The 19,116-nt window shown below is 47.1% G+C and overlaps 1 protein-coding gene across 19 annotated transcripts in view; it reads left to right on the top strand.

The window, feature by feature from the left end:
- SRCIN1 (SRC kinase signaling inhibitor 1) overlaps nt 1–19,116 on the top strand; it is a 402,584-nt gene that overhangs the window by 130,626 nt on the left and 252,842 nt on the right. Inside the window, exon 1 of one of the 19 annotated variants that reach the window (XM_053259963.1) lies at nt 7,731–8,422. The exons of the other annotated variants lie outside the window; for them this stretch is intronic. The gene's annotated coding sequence lies outside the window, so the exon portion shown is untranslated. Of the gene's footprint in view, nt 1–7,730; nt 8,423–19,116 lie in introns of those variants that run through there. 19 annotated transcript variants of the gene reach the window in all.

Here is a 19,116-nt window from a genome sequence, read left to right as displayed (position 1 = left end):
CACCGGGCAAGCCCGGTGCTCCCAAGGCAGCTAGCCCACCTAGAACACCCTCCCCTTAAATGAGGTGAATGGAGCGAGCACTCTGTTAACCTCATTTCGTTGCTCATGTGTTGCCACGGTACGTGGCGACACATGCGTAGACCCCCGACTAGGAGACTGCAAGCAGCCTCCTGGGCTCAGGGGTCTCTCCAGGATGCCCCACACACTTGTGTGGGGCATCCTGGAACTTCCGGGCGCTGCGCGGCCCGCAGTCCCCGCCAGCTCCATGATGGAGCCAGCAGTTGTGTCGGTGGCCGCACCGGCCCTCCAGGGCTGCACTCTGATCGTCTACGGGGAGCGCAGGCTTAGCCCACTCTCCCTGCAGACCCGACAGAGTAGAAGCTCTTCTCATGGCTCATGAGAAGAGCTTCAGGACTGAGTGGAAGAGACAGACCAAGGGGTGGGCAGGAAAGTCACATCGTATTGGCAAAGCAGGTAAGGGACAGTGAACACAGCCAAAGAGAAGTATAAGACCCCTTGCCTTGCAACTGAGTTCTCCCTATTTTTTAGCTCCCCTCAATCCATATTCAGAAACAGTGAATGGCACAGCCCTTCTTCGGCAGTACTACTTCAAGTTGCTGGGACAGGATTGCATGTACAAAAAAGAAAAGGCAGTGCATCACGGGGAAGTCTAGGTGAAAGCATTCCATCTTGACATGCTAGCCTTCCAGATGCAAGTAGGGTTTCCCCCCCATTTAAACAAGCACTTCCCCTACAGAGTCAGAGTCTAGCAAAATTCATCGTTGAATCTGGGTTTCCTTCTAAAGGGCCAAATAATTACTGTGGGAGTTGTCCTCTTAGTTACTCCATTATTCACGATGGCAGGGGCAAACACATTCTAATTCCCCAGGCTCAATTTTTGTGAGCATTTTGGTAGGGTCAGAAGACAGGGTGAGGCCCTCCTTCTTCCCCAATCACATGGCTGGCTTTCTGGAATGATTTTGATCTATGGTGAAGAAAAACAGGAATACACCTCTGTCCATCCGTAGCTGCAGTCTTCTTGTCTCGTCAGCTCAGTGTCTCTGCTCCAGCATCTGACAGTTATTGCTCTGTGTGGGCTTCTGTTTCTATCCTTACTTTGCCCCCTGTTTATTCCACTCTTACTGTCTTTTGCTTGGTGCTCAGCACAGACTGTAGTTTCTTAAAACTCTTTTCTCAGTGGGCCTCTCCCAGGCCAAGAAAAAATCTGGCCAGTCTGTTTGAAGCCTAAGGCAACATGGCTGCAAGTCTGCTATTCTTTATCCAGCCATGTCAATGTGTACACACCAGTATCCCATGCTGGGTGGGGAAATTATGCCTGCAAAAGGGTGCTGTGCCTGTAGTTCCAAACTGCATCCCACTTCTGGGGCTGCATGCACCTTTCCCAGAACTGAATCGGGGATGGTGAGCAGTCCCGATCCAGATGTTTGGCATTGTCGACACTGACAGTGTTAATCAGAGGGATTTCGAGACTTGATCTCACACCAGTTCTCAGGCTGGTGGCATTCACCCTATGCATTCTAACGGCAAGAAGCCCAGCCAGACCAGTCAAGGAAGCACCATAAGCCAGAGCAGATCAGGTGGTACTCTCTCTGGCCTCTGTTAAAGCTCCCAGGTCTGGCTTGTTCACTGGACTGAAAACCTAGCAGACTTTCAGACCACCTTCATTTTGATCTCAACTGCGCAGGAGCTGAGCCTGACAGGGAGACTGCATGCATCATCCTCTCCATGCCGGTGAGGGGGCCCTGGGTAAGATGCCTTTAGTTATAGATATTCCTGGGGAGAGAGTTCCACAACAGTGGCACCACCACTGAAAAAGCCCTGTCCCTGATCACCAGCAAATACTAAGGCTTAGTATCTGTTACGCCTCCTCCTTAGTGGTGTTCAAAAAGGCTGTGATTTTTCAGGCAGAACACTAAATATTTTAAGTAAATCAATAACTTGCAGAGGATCAGTTTCTTACAAAACAGCCTTACATTTATAAAAGATCTACTGTAGTTTTCTATTCTGTCTCGGCTATGATCCTTTGAGAAGGTTTTACTCACTCTGAGGTTTCTTTTTACGTATAGTTGAAGTCAGGCTAGTGATTTTGAGGGGCGTGGGGTGGCCCTCCCATATAGTGTGTGGCTTGGTTCAGTTGCTTGAGCAGTTTTGCTCTGCAGGGACCTTTTTTCTGTGGTGCACCTTCTCTCTGCTCATGACATATACTGATTGGACTAGGAAGCCATTTCTTCCCTCCCAGCCAGATGATTCTTAGCTGAGGCAGATAACAGTCATATCAGTGTGAACTAAAAGGAGGGATGCATTTCTTGAGGCAAATCCAAATGAAGAGTAGTCCACATACTATCAGGGAATCAAGAGGGGCACAGAGAGAGAGAGTGCACGTACCATATACATACATGTACATGTATGAGTCAATGCCACTTACATTCTCCAAACGTAGCTACATTCCTGGCTTCTTCTGGAAATCCTTGTTCCCCGCAATCTGAGGCAAGCATGTGAATTCATACACACTTTCCCCCCATCACACGTTTGACTCAGCTTACTACCTGCTGGGCTGTTATTTCTTGAGATAGATGTCATGTTACTTGCTTCACATCCCTTTTCCCAGACTTTTAAAGTTACTGGGGTCTCTTGAAATACATGTGCCCCACTTTTCAGCTTTCTAGCTATTATGGAAGACCCATTGGTGTATGACTGAGATCTCTTTGTATATAGTAGGCAGTGTAGAATTTCTGCCTCTTGGTCTCATGGAAGATAAGCTTGTTCTCGCCACACTTTTAATTATGTCTGATAAAAATAATACCGGAATCAAATTGCATCAAGTGCTTGTTAGACCCCAGTAACTCTTTCTGTGATCATAACATTCTGTGCAGGTTTACCCCCAACCTCACCCCAGCAGTGAACATGTCTCCCTTTTGAGTATAACCAGCATTTCCCACCTGCAGTTCCTTGAGCGAGAGACAAAGTGACTTAGAGCAATGCCTTCAGGGCTGCTTACTTGGCTGTTATTGTTTTTGGGTGGCTGGGTTTGCATGCCATTCCCACCCCCTCCCTATCCCTCTCTCCCTGCTTGTCTCTGTCACACAGAGGAAGGCACTCAGAGCTGACAGGTTTCCCTCCAAGCACACAGTAGTCCCACTGCTGCCTTTAGGGCCCTGACCTTTTCCTCATAGCAAACAGAAAGCAGGCTTGGTTTGTAATGGGTAGGGCTTTAGTCAGGCTGTTGTGCATCCTGCACAAGTGAAGCAAAAGCAGGATCTGCTACTGGCAGATCTTTCATGTGCTCTGCCCAAGCACAGGACTTGGTACCGAGGCAGAAATCCTATTGTTTTTACTCTTGCCAATATTCTAGTCCTTATTATGAATTTTGGCTTGAAAATGCATGGAAAGTAACCAGTGAAATCCAGGAGCTTGCAAAGGCAGGGAAGAATTTTACTAATCAGGGGTGGGGCTTCAGTGGTTACTGGCAGAAGCAGAATACATTATGCAGAATAAATAATATTTCATAAATTTCAAAGGAGGTGGGGCTTCATTGCCTTGCATAGCTCCTTCTCTTACCCTGTGACCAGCACAAGCAGAATAAATTATGCAAAACGGGCCACTGCATGCAAATCTGCTTACTTTGCATAATTCATACAGGTAAACGAAATCAGCTTCTCTCCATGCAGAATTTAGATTGCTTCGCTGACATGTGCATATGTGGCATAATTTATTCAGTTTCCATGTCACCGACAGATTTGTGAACTACTGGGATTTTTCTTTGGCAAGTGTATAGAAGCGGAGTCTGGGGTTGGTGTCGGTGCAAAGAACTGAGTAAGAACAAGGAACTGTCCAGCATGCTGAAACAAATCCTCCCGAGCCCCTCTCTGGCTTTTGTGATTTCATCAGGCATGGGGTGGGAGTGGGGCATTATTTCTTCAGCCTTAAGGGCTAGAAACTTTTTTTTAAAGTGGAATTCTTGGTGTGCGCTGTGCTATAACAGAAGCCAAATTGGGTGTGCACTGAGTTTCTGAGTGTTGGCCATGTGATCCTGCTTTACCAGAGAACTATAGTTGTATGAGGGTGCTGAGAATTTCTTAGAGATCCCTAGCCCTGTTATATAACCAGGGGTGGCCTTAGGTGAGCCTCTGTCTCTCAGCCTTATCATCCCATCTTAATATGAGGACAATACTGTTCTGCCTTACAGGGTTGTTGAATGCTATAATGCATGTGAAGCACTGTGAGCATTTGGGAATCGTGTTATATCCTTCACAGCAGCATCTCTTCTTCCTCTTCCTCCTACAATTCCCAGTGTTTCTAGGCTGGAGTGATGACATCCTAGCAATAGCTTCTCACATAGTTCCCATTTTACACAAGTGGGAATGGAGATATTGCATTTGCTGGATAGGTGCTGCAAAGGATCTTCTGCATTGCTTGCAGTCACATCCACTGTAATAATCAGCCAGAAGAAAACTGCTGGAACTGGTCCTAATCCTGCATTTACAGCACAAAATTGAGCTATTTGTCTACATATAATTCAGTTCCCCATGTTCTCTCATTCTCTGGTGTGACCAAGAAATAGATCCTAAAATGGAACTCTGCAAATGAGCAAGTGGGGTTAAGCAGATTTGGGCAGGCTTAGTTCTCAGTGGATGGGGTCATCAAAGCAGGGACCAGATTACTGGCCCACAATGGCATCCCCAGTTGCATTCCATTGCTTTCTCCCATATGTTTGTCATTTATCCCCTTTGCATCATAATGACAGGTGTTTCATTAGTTGTTAAATAGTATAGATTTGGCCATGACTAACAAGGTGGTTTGAGTTGTCATGATAGCTGCCAAGATGCAGCGTGATTTGGTTCCAAGGAATTTGATTTGCTTCTGTAGAGACAATGCTGTATGAATATAATTTTGTCTGACATCTAACTTCTATTGTAGCTTTATTGTTATGAGCCACCTTTTTGGCTCAGTTCAGGGATTTTCTAATTTCCCACCCTCAGGTAGCCCTTTCTGCATCCGTGTGTCTGCGGAAAAACCCCTTAGCATCAAGCCTGAGCTGTTGCAAAGGCTGCTGGGGCTGTGCTTTAAGGTTCACTCCATTTTTCATTAGGTACCCACAAGGCCTGTTGGCTCTGATTGTCAAGTGTGCAGAGAGAGTGCTGTAGAACACACCCATGCAACTGCATGGCAGGAGAAAACGGGCATTTTCTGCCATTTACTCATCATTGCATTGAGGAATCTCTAGTAAGCTGCCAAGGAACTCCAGGAATCATGAGAATGCAGTTTGAAGATAATGGGCTTAATTAAGAAAGGAAACTCCTGGACTGCGTTCTTAGGTAAGAAATAACCAGTGTTTAACCTGAACTTACCTACTTGTAGTTTAAACCACTTATTTCTCCCCCTGTTGTTGGCGTTGACAGGGATTTGAACCTCTGGCCTTCTGGTTTGTATGCTGGTATAGCTGGTGCCAGAGGTGGGCCGAGTTGGACGTGGGCCCAGGGTCCCATGCCCACCTATTTGAGGGCCCACCTGGGACCAACTGACCACTTTGAAGCCAGTGGCTTGGGTGCACAAATTGACTTGCACTGCTGCTAAGCACATGTGTGTGTGTGTGTGTGCGCGCACACACACACACACACACGTGCTTAGCAGCAGTGCAAGTCAATTTGTGCACCCAAGCCACTGGCTTCAAAGTGGTCAGTCACACCCCATCAATGGGAGCTTACTTCAAAAAAGGGGGATGCTCCCATTGGCTGGTTGCTGATGGGGAGATCGGAGGAGGGGAGATGGTGATGGGGAGATCGGAGGAGGAGGAGGAGCTGCTGATGAGTCTCGACTTGTGTGGCTGCTCCTCCTTGCAGTTTCCTTCTCACTCAGCAATGGTCTTTGTCTTGGCAAAGTAACTCCTCAGTTCCCAGGGGCTCCTGCAGTGGTAAAATGGGGAGAGCAGCTGAGCCTGCTCTTGCTGCCATTGCCATCCACATACCTGGTAAGCCCTTGGGGAGAATGGGGTGGACTGGGTGTCCAGGGGATTGCTAGGCCTCTTTGGGAGGGTCTGGCCTTGCCTCAGGGCCCAGCACAACTTGCCTCAGGGCCCAGCTCAACCACCTGTGTGCTGGTGCCCTTGATGGAAAGTCACTCAAGTCTGGCCTGGAGGAAGAATGGCTCTACGTCTCTCCATTCTTAGCCTGGCCTGCCTATAGACACTTCTCCATCATGCCTCAACCTTTGACTGAGCAACAGTCCACTTGGACTTGAGTTGAGGTGCCTCTTCAGGGTTCCCTGCTGTCCAGTTCCCACTTCCTTCTCCTTGAACATACTACCTGACATCTGACTATAGCTCTCTTTGACTCTGACTCTGGGGTCTCTGTGGTACTATGATTGTAGTACATAAATTGTCTTCTTGACTATTTGACTACTGGCTGTCCTCTTGGCTACTCCTGACCTCAGTTCCTGTTGTTCCTAATACTTGTCACCCTGATTAGATCTCTCATTCAGTTCTGGTATGTGGTGTACTGGGTCTCCCCATATGTCCATATTGCCCCCCTTGTGACCTGCCCCAGAGCTCCCACCAGCTCTGCAGAAACTCAAGCTTTCAGCTTATGTGTGCTCAACTGCTTATGGCCCAGTGTTGATGCCTGTCTTCAGCCAACAGGGTGAACAATCCTGTTTTTTGCTGTCATCTAACATTCTTTTCAGTAGCTGATGATGACAGCATGATTCCCCTTCATTGTCACTTTTTGGCTAGATCTATCTATCTATCTATCTATCTATCTATCTATCTATCTATCAATCATATTTTTATACTGCCTGATATGTAGATCTCTAGGTGGTGTACAAAATTTAAAATATTTAAAAGTCAATACAGATTAAAATACATGACACAATAAAAACAATAGCATAGAACAGTTATTAAAACAAATTCTTAAACTTCTTTAAATTAATACTAATTAAAAGCTTGCGAGAACAGGAGAGTCTTGAGGGTCGCTGAAAACAAATAGAGAAGGAGATGCTCTTATTTCAGCAGGGAACATATTCCAAAGCCCTGGGGCAGCCACCAAATGAGCTTGTGGCAACCATAACCAGAACTCTCCTGAAGATTGTAACAGGCGACAGGGTTTATGACAAAGGAGGCACTCTCTTATATAGCCTGGACCCAACCTTATGGCCTTTCCTCATGGGGAAGTTGCCTTTGAACTCTTCATCACCTTCACTTAAAATGCCCTGAGGCTGCATCTCTCAGCCTTGAAAATTAATTATGGGACTGAGCCCCAGATCAAAGTCAGCCAGGGACAATGGAGCAAGACCACAATGAGAGTTGGAACACGGTGGGATAGAGGTGGGAAACTAGGGCCTGGATTCACTAGCAGCAGTATGGAACGGAAGGGGTTATCTCCATATCGGGAAACTCCAGCGAGCCAACGAACAGCTTGCATCTTCCTCAGGCGCTGCGTATGCAGAGTGGAAAGACTCACGTCTTGACAGCTGCAGCAGTTGTTGGGAACAGGAGCATGCCTCTCTTCCTTCTCTCCTTAATGGCTGGACATTGAAGATTCTCATCACTCTGAGGACTTTTTATTTATTTCCTTTCATCCCCTGTCCACCACTCCTCCCAATACCATTTTTTCTCCTGCAGTAGCTCTCTCTCTCTCTCTCTCTCTCTCTCTCTCTCTCTCTCTCTCTTCGTGGTCCATTTCTAGATGATCACTTTCTCTGACTATTTTTCATGCTCTGCTGAGTGCTATTGCTTGCTTTCACGGCCCGGCTGCCTGTCTCGTTCTGCCTTGCCTCGTGAAGATTTATGGAACTGCAGTAATAAACTGTGCTTGAGCGATCCTCTTTTCCGATAATCCTCGGGCGAGCACCCAATAGGGTGGGTGTGATCTGAGCAAGCTGCAATCATGTCCAGCCTGGGACCCCTCCCTATCTTAGCATCAGCGACTGGCAAGACGTTGGCAGTGGTACGCACCTAGCAAGGTTTTCCATGGTTGTTTTTGGAAGGAAGGAGAGGCTTCGCAACCCATCCTGTTTTCTCCTGCAAAGACCAGGCTGGCCTTGTCACCGATCTTCCTGAAAAAGGAGCTATGGCCATGTCCCCTTCCTACACCCGGTAGCACCCTAAGGTGTGTTTCCCACCGAACAGGCAAACGTCTTCACTGCAGGTAAAAGGAAATTGAACTGATGAATCAGCACAGCATGGCTTTCATCCTGCTTCACTGAAGCCCCTCTAATGCAACTCCCACCCTAGACGGATTTTACTTTGGAATTGCTTTTGCTTTTCTTCTGATCCTGGCTTGAGGAGCTTCTGCATGTGGGAGGTGAGACCTTTCTTATCTTCTTGGACTGCAACTTGGGAACTGTCTACCCTGTTGGACTGGCATCCTTCCAGCTTGCTTGGAGCTCCTCTTGAATTATCCAGAGGGTAAGGGAAAGAGAAGCATGTGCAGTAGCCAGTTGGCCCTCTGGACAAATGCAGGTTATGGTGCTTTTACTCGTGTGCTTTCCCCCCCTTCTTCATTGCCACACCTAAAAGGTTAAGGGGAACAAACTTAGATTTCTGAATCTGAATCACTAATTCATTGTGACCACCACTTTTCAGCCTAACTGGCTGTTCCGTTCCACTCAGGCAGGATGTGAGGAACTACCTGGCTTTTCCCAGGGGTTGTTAGTTGCTAGGTAACTGCAGGTAACTGCTTCCTCCAGCCTTCTCCTCACACAAGATGGCTGATTGGAGCCACAATTGGTGGGGCAAAAGGGGAATTGCAGCCTGGGTCCTACTTGTTATCATTGAGTTTGCCTACTCTAAACCAGGGTCCCAGGACATGGTCTGGGAGCACATGATGCAGTCACCTCACTGAAACTAAGCAGGTCTGGGTCTGGTCAGTGCCTGGATGGGAGACAGCCTGGGAATCCCATGAAGTCTACCATAACAGAAAGGTGGGATAAAAATGTTTTTAAAAACACAGCTATCAGTAATTGGTGCTTGCCTCCTGAACATAACACTTGGCTGCAGTACAGCCCTGCAAGCTAGAATTTTAGACATATCCCATCACTTTTCCTATTAACCCCATATACGTGCTGCTTTACATGTTATAGGGCAGGGCACACATTTATTCCCCTTGTGGGTACATGCTGCAGAGAGGTTTGATTACACATGGATTGCCTGCATAGTAAATGTGGCTTAAAATGCTGGACAGTGTGTTTATAGTATGTAGAATGTGGGTACACATTAAACACCTAACACATGAAGTGACTCTGTGGGTGCACCCTTGCACTTTAGGTCAGCATCCTGTCAGAGACCATTGCAGCAGCCTTTACAGATACTCTGGAGTTAAAGAGGTGCCCAGTTAGAGGAAGGGGGGGGGGAGAAGAGTGGGGTGCTGTAATAATTTTCTTCCCTCTCTCTCTTGCTTCTGTTGCATTGTAGAAAGGGGGGTGGGGAACACCCTTCTCTTTCTTGCTCAAATTGCTTCTGGCATTGCGCACAGAACCTCTTCCATTAGCCACTGAGAGACATGCTGAACCTGGTAAGGGTGGTCTGTAAGCTGGGCAGAACCTCGGGCAACTTGCCAACATTCATAGGGCATGATGGGAACTTGAGAGCTTTTGGCAGCTGGAAGTGATGGGGGAGGAGAAGTTGGCCAAGGTGGATGGTTCCATGTGAGAGGTTGGAATGTAGGAGCTGAAACCAGGCAGGATAATGAGGGCTGATGTAGTTCTAGGAGAGAAATTGAGAGGGATGGTTGGATGACCTTCCGTTTTGGGCTTCCATCACCTTTTGACCACAGTAGTTTACTGAAGTGCACCCCTGGAATCAGCCTCAAAATTTGGCCACAGCAGATGTGGGATATTCACCAAAAAATCTGGATTCTGCTTCCGTGTCCACAATATTTTTCCCCCATGGTTAATGTGCTTGGTGTGAAATGGTCCCAGAAGCATGGGTCGGGATGTGGGCCTATTTTGATGCTCTGGATGGAAAATCCAGATGGCACCCCCTCCTCTGCTCCTTTCTACTAATTAATATGTGACCCATTAGGAAGGTCTCTTGTGCAGGCCCCATTCAAGCCCCCCCACCACCAGAAAACTTCCTGGAGAATAGTGTATGTGTAGCCCTATTCAGACCGATGTCTGTACACATGTACTGCTTTTGTGTGAATGAATGTATGTGCATTCATTTTACAAGTGAACCTGAGTACAGGTCCCAGGGGCGTAACAAGGCTGGAGTAGGCCCGGAGACAAAATTTTAAAATGGGCCCCTTGCTGATACACACACACACACACACACTTCACAATATATTGTCATGTGACATGCCTCTGGGGGGCCCCTCGAGGCGTGGGGGCCCCCAGGCAGCCGCCTCCCCTTGCCTAATAGTAGTTACGCCCCTGACAGGACCCTCAAATGCATGGGTTTAGTAAGGAATTGTACTGCTGTACCTGCATTCCACATAACATGTTGAACTTGGGTGCAACACGCCCACGCATAGATCTGTATCATGTACACTGTACACAGATTGTATGAGTGTTGAACATGTCATTCACGCAATCAAAAACTGTGTTCTACCTGGGTTTGGGATTTTCAGTTGTGTGGAAGCAAGGTAGGGAAACCTAGGCAGAAGTGATTGTGTGGAAGCAAAGTAGGAGGAAAACTTGGGTAGCTTTTCCTCCTACGTTGGTTCCACACAATCACTTCTACCCAGGTTTTCCTCCTACCTTGCTTCTGCACAACCAAAAATTGGGAGTACACACAGCTCCCAAACCTGGGTCGAACACAGTTTTTTGAATGTGTGAATGACCTCAACATGTAAAAAGGGCTTGTGTCTGTCCCTCTCTCTGCAACTTCTTATAGTGTCAGAATCCACTACATGAAGTGACTCCTCATCTTACCTTGTATTAGGGTTGCCTCTCTTTTGGTCAGAAGGAAAGGTTCTATGTTGTCACTTTCTCTGTAGAATATGTGTTCTACCCAATACCATGTCTGAGGGTATATATATCTCAAATACAGGTATATATACAATAAAAAGTATAGATAGATAGATAGATAGATAGATAGATAGATAGATAGATAGATAGATAGATAGATATAGATATTTTTATATATATATATATATATATATATATATATATATATATATATATATATATATAAATGCAAAAGTCTGGGGATCAGAGAGCATAAAGATCGGGGTTCCTGAAATGTGTTAGAAGGCTAATAAGAATATAATATAAAAACCCTGGATCAGACCAGTGGTCTAGTATCCTCTTACTGTAGTGGTCAACTAGAAGTCTCTTGAAAGTCCACAAGCAGGGCACTGAGACAATATCCAATCCAGTGTGGTATAGTGGTCAGAGTGTTGGTCTAGGATCCCTAGGATTAGGGAGACGTGAGTTCAAATCCCTGTTCAGCCACGAAACTCACTGGGTAACTCTAGGCAAGTCACTTATCTCGCTGCCTGACCGACCTCACATTGTTGTGAGAATAAACGTATCTCTCAGTCACTTATTTCTCAGCCTAAACTACTTCACAGGGTTGTTGTGAGGATAAACATAACCCTGTACACCACTCTGAACTTCTTGGAGGAAGAGCAGGATATAAATGCAGCAAGTAAATAATAAAATAAATGAAATAATCCACTTCTCACTGATGCTTCCCATCACCAGGTAATCAGTGGCATCCTAAGCTTTCGAATTCCCTTCCTAGAGTTTGGCCCACCCTTGCTGGCCTTCTGCCAGGTAATAAAAACCAATAGATTAAATAGAGTCAAAGCTTGCTTGCTCCAGCAGGCTTTTAATCTGTAGATTTGTAATTCTGCGACTGTGTCTCTTTAGTTAGTATCTCCTGTTGCATTTTTTATTGGGCGCATTTGTTTTAATTTCTGGTATGCTGCGTTGGGCATAGGTTACATAGGAAGCTGACTTATACCAAGTCAGACCATTGCTCCCTCTAGAAAAGAATTGTTTCCACAAACTGGTAAAGGCCCTCTAGGTTTCGGACATTTCCCAGCCCTGCCTGGAAATGCCAGGGACTGAATCAGGGACCTTCTGCATGCCAGGCAGGTGCTCTGCCACTGAAATTCAGGCCTACCCCAGTCATGTTCATAATATCCCTGAGAGATATCCTTCCGGGCCATAATATCCTTGAGAGATATCATCATGATATCCTATCCTATCCTATCCTATCCTATCATATCCTTGAGAGATATATTTGATATCATTGATATCTCTCAAGGGGAGATATCAATATCTAAAATAAATACAGGCTCCTTCTGAACATGGAGATTCCATATCACTTTCTGGACTGATTGTATGATCGGGCATTACAAAGAACATTTTTCATACTATTTTGGAGTAAAGTCCATCACACAGTTAAACATATGTCAGCTTTTAAAAAGCAAGTGTATAGGTTTCTAGTCCTTATGGCTGCAAAGAAAATAACTTTCAAACCATCTGGGCAGTTGCTAATAAAATCTCCACAGAAAGCTGAAGAAGACCTGCAGTGATTGAGGCAGTGGACTTGAATGCCTTGCGTCACTCTTGGCCCATCTCCATGGCCAGTAGAAGCAGAATAAATTAAACAAATGAAGCTCATATATCCTACTTTGTATAATTTGAAGCTTTGTATCAAATTATTTCTGGGCCAAGAAATTCATACATTTCTTGGCACAGAATATGGTCCCCTTTCTCATTACTGAGCCATGAGGACTAGATGATTGTTCCAGAACTGGAATTCTGAGCAAGCATTAAATGCCCATTGCCCTTTGGAGACATGGGGGTATCTTGGCATGGCTGTGTTTGCCAAATGAATGCTTCGAACTGGAGTCTTATGTGACTTAGTAGGCTGAGTCAGGCCAGGAGCCATAAACGGCAAGGAGAAATCCTTCTTTAGGTAGGCTGGGTTCTGTACAGTTATCAAGCCAAGACGCAGTGCCCGCATCAGATTTGAGGGTACTCTCAGCTAAGTACCTCTGCTCACTCTCTTACCAGTGGGAGTGGGAGTGGGGCAGTCACCATCTTTGGGGTTGGGGCAGTAGCTCAGTGGCGGTGCATCTGCTTTGCATGCAGAAGGTCCCTGGTTCACTCCCTGGCATCTCCAGGTAGGGCTGGGAAAGGCCCCTGCCTGGAAACATGCAGTTCTGCTGCTAGTCCGTGCAGCTGATAATGAGCTAAATGGACCAACGATCTGACTCGGTATCAGGCAGCTTCCCAGGTTTTACCTATAATGCAGTGCCCAGAGCACAGCTGCCAAAGAGTGCTCCAAGATGTTGCCAACACTAAGGTAAGCCCCCACAGATCCTTGCGGGAGGCTTTTCTTGGTGGTGGTGGCGGCGGCGGCAGCAGCCGTAGCCTGGAGTGCTTCTCAGGGGCTGCACTGGTGGCTGCCATCTTTCTTTGCCAGGGCCTCAGAGGTTGGCCATGGGCCCCTCAGTGACTTGGGGCACTCGGCCAGTGCCTGAGTTGGCAGACCCCTGATGCCGGCCCTGCTAAGACGTCTTCCTTCTCTGGACCCAAAGGAAGCTGATCAAGCTGCAAGAGCGCCATGCAATGCCACAATATAGGTCATAATGCAAGAGGCAGGGATGACGTACGATACGGTAGATGAAAAGATGTATTTGGACTCTGTGAGCGTATCCCCACATAAGGCATTATACAGGAGCTGTTCGGGCGAGGGGGGCGGGTACCATTGCCTGCAGGCTTAAGACAGCATGTATATGAGGACGTTTAGATGTCTTCACACCTTTTGGGGTACTTGTAACCATGTAAGTTTCAGGTACTCAGAAACGCACCTTCTTCTTTATCTGGATGGGTGTGGCTAAATTATTTCTCTCTTTCCCTCAATGACTTGGATCCTGACATCCCACTTAGGGGTGCCAATTCTGACTGAAGTCGTTCCTGGAGATTTCCCCTGTCCCCAATATCTTTTCATAATATCAAGTCATAAAATCTCCAAGATAGCTTAAGCTTTCAATAGACACCAGGGGACAGAACTCCATCCCTGGAGATTCCAGGCCAATCCTGGAGGGTTGGCAACCCTAAATTAATCCTAATCTTTAATTCTCTCTGTTGGCTTTCTGCCCCTGGTTCTTTCTCCTCTGCAGATCCACTCCCGTTCTTGTTCCTTGTACTTCATTAAGCCTCCTCGGCTGCTGCTACCTTTGCCTCCTTCTTTCACTCCTACCTTTGCGCCTCCTGCTGTGCTGTTCCTTCCTGATACCTGAAATTGCTTCCATTTCCCTCTCTGTTTTTTCAGGCTGCCTCAAGTCCCTCCTACTGAAGACCTTCTTTTTCAAATTGTCTTAGCCACACCTTATGGGCAATTTCTTGGCCACCTTGTCTCTCTTTTCATCTTCAACAGTTTAGCAGTTTTCATCTTCGTTATTCACTGGTCCAGTGTTTTTCTTTCCACCTCTGATTTGACAATCTAATGTTGCCTGCATGTCCTTTGGTTACCAGTATCTTTTTCTAGCACGGCTCCTTCACTTTAATAGCTGCACAATAGAAGGAAGCTCATCAGGTCTCCTGCTAACTGAGCAAAGAGGCATCTTTTTTAAAGTGGTGGTTCCCTTTATATACTGGGGGAGAGAGACTGGCCCTATTCAACCTCTCGAGTGGCTGTTTCTGGTGTCTATCCTACGTTTCTTTTTTAGATTGTGAGCCCTTTGGGGAGAAGGAACCATTTTATTACTCATTTATATCTATTTAAACCACTTTGGGGCCTTTTGTTGAAAAGCGGCGTACATATTAGTCGTAGTCGTATTTGTATCAGATGGTGTTTACCCATTGCTGCATCTCTGTGCCAGAAAAAGCCTCGCCTGTTGAGCTTCGGCTTGTTATAGAGCTTTTAAGACATAGGAGCCTTGCCAGGAAAAAAAGTTGACAACCTTGTTAGGGACTTTCCCCCGTCTGTACTTTCCCCTGTCTGTAATATGGTGTATCAGATACTGGTAATTAGCTGAAAATGAAGAATGAGTAGTTAAATAGGGGACAGCATATTTCAGGGGTGTAACTATAATTGAGCAGATGGGTTCAAAGAACCCGGGGCCCCAGCTGCTGAGGGCCCCCAGCTCCACCCCTCCCTATTTTCTTCATTATCTCCCTCACTCCGAGGGGCCGCCAGAGAGAGGGGTGAACACGGGCTCCCCCTCCTCTAGCTACACCCCTGGCATATGTCCTGCTGCTCTCTGCTAAATCTCTGCATTTTGCACTGTAATGACTGCATTCCTGCAGGGTTTCTAGAGTGCTCTTCTCCTGCGCCACTCTGGAGGATTGCTGGTTCACTCCCACCCGTCTCCAGCTGCACTTTTATCTCCCTGCAGCAGATGCCTGAGCTACCAGGGGCCCTGCAAAAAGCATCCGCTCTTAGTCTGCCATCTTCCAATCTCACCTAGGCTCGTTCCTCCTCCCCACAGCAAGGCTTGCCTGTCCTCTGTTTGCCACTCCAATGGTTTTTGATAGGGCAGCATGCAGAGTGTTAATTGCTCCAGCTGTCCCGTGGTGGGGTGTGTGTGTGTGTGTGTGTGTGTTTACGAAGCAGGTAGTGGGAAGGAATTTGGGGGGGGGACACACACCCACAAACCAAACCCCTCAGCTACAAGCAGCACTGCGGTCGCCCCATTTTGCAGTTTGCACAAAAGGCCTCTAAAAACCCTTCTCTTTAGCAGTCAGGAGAGCTGGCATGTTCCACCATTGGAGCGTGTAATTAAAGGGAAGGGAACTGCATGCTGATGGTTTGGCTGCTGGGGTAAGAGGGAAGGAGGAGGGAGCTCAGAGCACAGACTTCTCCCAGTGCATTGCAGCATGGGTGAGTCTCCCTGCTGCAAGACACGAGAGAGAGAGAGAGAGAGAGAGAGAGAGAGAGAGAGAGAGGCTTCCACCCTGCAGCTCCCACCCCCAGACCGCAGCTCAATTTCGAAAAGCGTTAATCAAATCACATTGTTGGATGGGTCAGCCCCACATTCTTAGGCATCTGCCGGTCCGTCTTGGGCACCCTGCAGCTAGCTGCCATGCCTCCTTCTCACATTGCAGGTCCACGAATAGGGCACAGGTTTGGTGCGATGTAGAGAGGTTTGAAGTTGCGACTGGAAGACAAGGGTTCAGATCCTGTTTTAGCCATGAACACACCCACCCCAGGCTCTGCCACGAGAGAAGCTGAAAGGTGGTGTATTTGGTGTGCCAATGTGGATGATTCCACATGAGAGGCTGGAGTGTGGAAGCTGGGAAAAGGCAGGATGCTGAGGGCGGATATGCTAGGAAATAAACCGGGAGGGACTAGGGAAGGAGAGATGACCTTTGAGGTCCTTCCTTTTGTATCCTTGGTTTGGGGCTACCATTGCTGCTGGAAGTGACTTCTAGAAAAGCACTCGGTGGTGTGAGTGGGAGTCACTTTGCACATGCACAAAAGCACTTTGCTCTCTGCTTTTGCACCACATTTTTCCAGGGCTGAGGTGCTGCAATAGAAATGATTTCCAGAGCCAAGTCCTGGCTCCAAGGGAACTCTGTGCATTGCAACACCAAAGGCTCAGCCTGGAGCAGTGTGGAGTCACTGAGGGAGTGTCTCATATGAGTCAATAGCTAATGCTTAGAATTTCTGTACATGCTCCCCAATCCAGCAATCAAAATCCACATCAGAAGCAGGCTTTGATGGATGCAGCGTGCACAGATGCCGTGCACATCACAGTGCTTATCCATGCCTCAGTGAACTGACTAGATATATCTTTGAATTTAGAAGGCGACGTGCGTCCTGTCTGGGGCCCCTAGCTGTTGTGCGCAACTAGTTGCACACAAACAAGTGCATCTCTAGATGGAGGTCACAGTGTGCTTTTTGCTTCATAGAAAGGCTCACTAATGTTCTGCAAACTGTGTGTGTATGTGGGGGGTGGGGTAACTATGCAAATTCTGCAGTTAGGAGAACCAGTTTTGGCAAGTGAGCAGAATAAAATGGTGCAGATGTTTCGCATTATGCAAATGACATCTGATTGTGGACAGAACTGCTCTTCAGCATCAGCAGAAGTAGTGATCCTTTATTGGAGATACTGACGCTAGCGCTGTTGCTTTCAAAGCTCTTGGTCTCTCTGCCCCTTCATCGTCTCCCTTGTCTCTCCTTACACGCCTCCGTTCTCCATTGCCTTGCTCAAGCTCATCATCCCCTTTGTCAGTTATGTTGATGCCCATGACCAAAAAGCCCCTTTCCTCTCTGTATTGTTGGCCTTGCCTCTTGCTCTTCCCCTTCTCTCTCTTTGCTGTCTCTCTACATTGGAATTTCGATTGTAAGCACCTTGGGGCAGGGACCTGACTTTTTGGTATGTAAATGACCGTGTGCCATGTACCCTGGTAGCACTATACAGTGCTTTCTCTATAGAAGTCAGTTCCCAGGAATTCCATTGCATTCCAGTGTGACCGAGAAACTGAGATGAGGCCATGCAGATAGGAAGGAAAGAGGATTTTTGGTGGTTAGAAGTGCTGAGTGACTGGGGGGAGGGAAACTTTGACCTAAACAAAAATGGGGAGGGGATTCCCAAAGATGCTGAATGAAAACTGAAGAATGTATTATTCAGTCGTTGCCTGACACGTTTCGAGCATGAAAGTGCTCTTCCTCAGAGGCAATTGAGCACTCTTAACATCTTTCTCTGGAGAAGGTCTGCCAGTTCAGCAAGAATATCTTAGCAGATATTCTTACTGAGATAGGAGACAATCCCCAAAGAAAGATATTAGAGAATACAATGGCCTTTGAAGAAGAGCACTTTCATGCCCGAAACGCATCAGAGAGTGACTGAATATTACATTCATATAAGTATTCATTCAGCATATTGGGGAATCCTCCCAGCCCCTTTTCTTTTTTTGCTCTTTGGTGCTGCATCATTTCCTTCCCTACTATTTCTTGCCTGGAGCTTTTTTCAGACAGCGACTTTATCACAACTGTACTTTGGGAGGGTGGGTATGTGTTCACATATCAGCCAGATTTACCCTGAAATCTGTGTGATATTTCAGAGAGCACTTCACACATGATTTGGGATTTCCCCACCGTATTGGAGCCTAACCCGATTAATGTCTGGAGTAAAAAAAAAAAAATCCTCTCTTTGTGTCAAGGTATCCATTCTGCCCTGAACTCGCAGTAAAGGCTCACAGTAAACCCCACAGTAAAGCCTGTTTATGAAAAGCCTCCTGGCAACTTCAACTCCTCTACCCAGACTCTCCCTGAATGCCCTCCTTTTCTTTCTACCATAGAAGTGAATGCTTGCCAATTTGCCACTCACTCACTCATGTCTATTGGTGAAATGTAAAGCAATGCATTTAGGGACATTCTTGCCCTCTCTCCACTGACGTTCTGCCTGTCACAAGGAAGGGCATTTTACTAGAAATAATATACTAACTAAGCTGCATTTCTCTCCTTGCAAGGGCCATTGTTTCAGCAGAGATCTTTACTGACCTCTCCAGCCTCCCTTTAAGAAACAAACCACTCTCCCCAAAACCCCTCCCAACTCATTTATCAATCTACAGCTCTCATCCCTGTCTAGAAAACGTAGGGAGGGTCTGGGTTCATCCCACCAGAATGAGCATCTAGTTCTAGTCCAGGACTTCGTCTCAGCCAGATGCCCCTCAGAAGCTTACCAGCAGGCCTTGCCTGTCTGATGCAGGTTGTAAAGCCTCTGAGGGAGGGATCTGGTCACTACAGTGTTCCGAGCAATGCAGGTCTGGCCCAAACCCCACTAGCACTTGAGGGGGCTCAGTGAACTGCCACCCCCATCCCCAAATTCGCAGAACACAAAACAAGCCACAGGTGACTTTCCTTCCTCCTCCACACCCATGGACCCTTCTCCTCCTTCTCCTCCTCCTCTCTGCCCCCTGCAACTTGGACCTTCTTCCTCATCCCCCCAACACACAGTCCTTTCTCTCCAACTCCTCTTCCCATCTAGACATTTCCCTCCTCACATCTTCTTCCCTTCCTTCTTACCTTGTGATGGGGATGGCAGCAAGTGTCAACACTGCTCCTTGGTTGCTGGTCTCCCTGTCCTTGGGAGTTATTCACACATGGCTTCATGCTGCGGGGTAAATGTTGAGCGAAGCCACTTCAAACGACACTCGCAGCATTGAGGGAAACAGCCCCTCCCCTCTGCTCTCGGC

The sequence above is a fragment of the Hemicordylus capensis genome, chromosome 6 (genome assembly GCF_027244095.1).
Source record: "Hemicordylus capensis ecotype Gifberg chromosome 6, rHemCap1.1.pri, whole genome shotgun sequence".
NCBI lineage: Eukaryota > Metazoa > Chordata > Lepidosauria > Squamata > Cordylidae > Hemicordylus > Hemicordylus capensis.
This window is presented reverse-complemented; position numbering and strand designations above follow the sequence as displayed.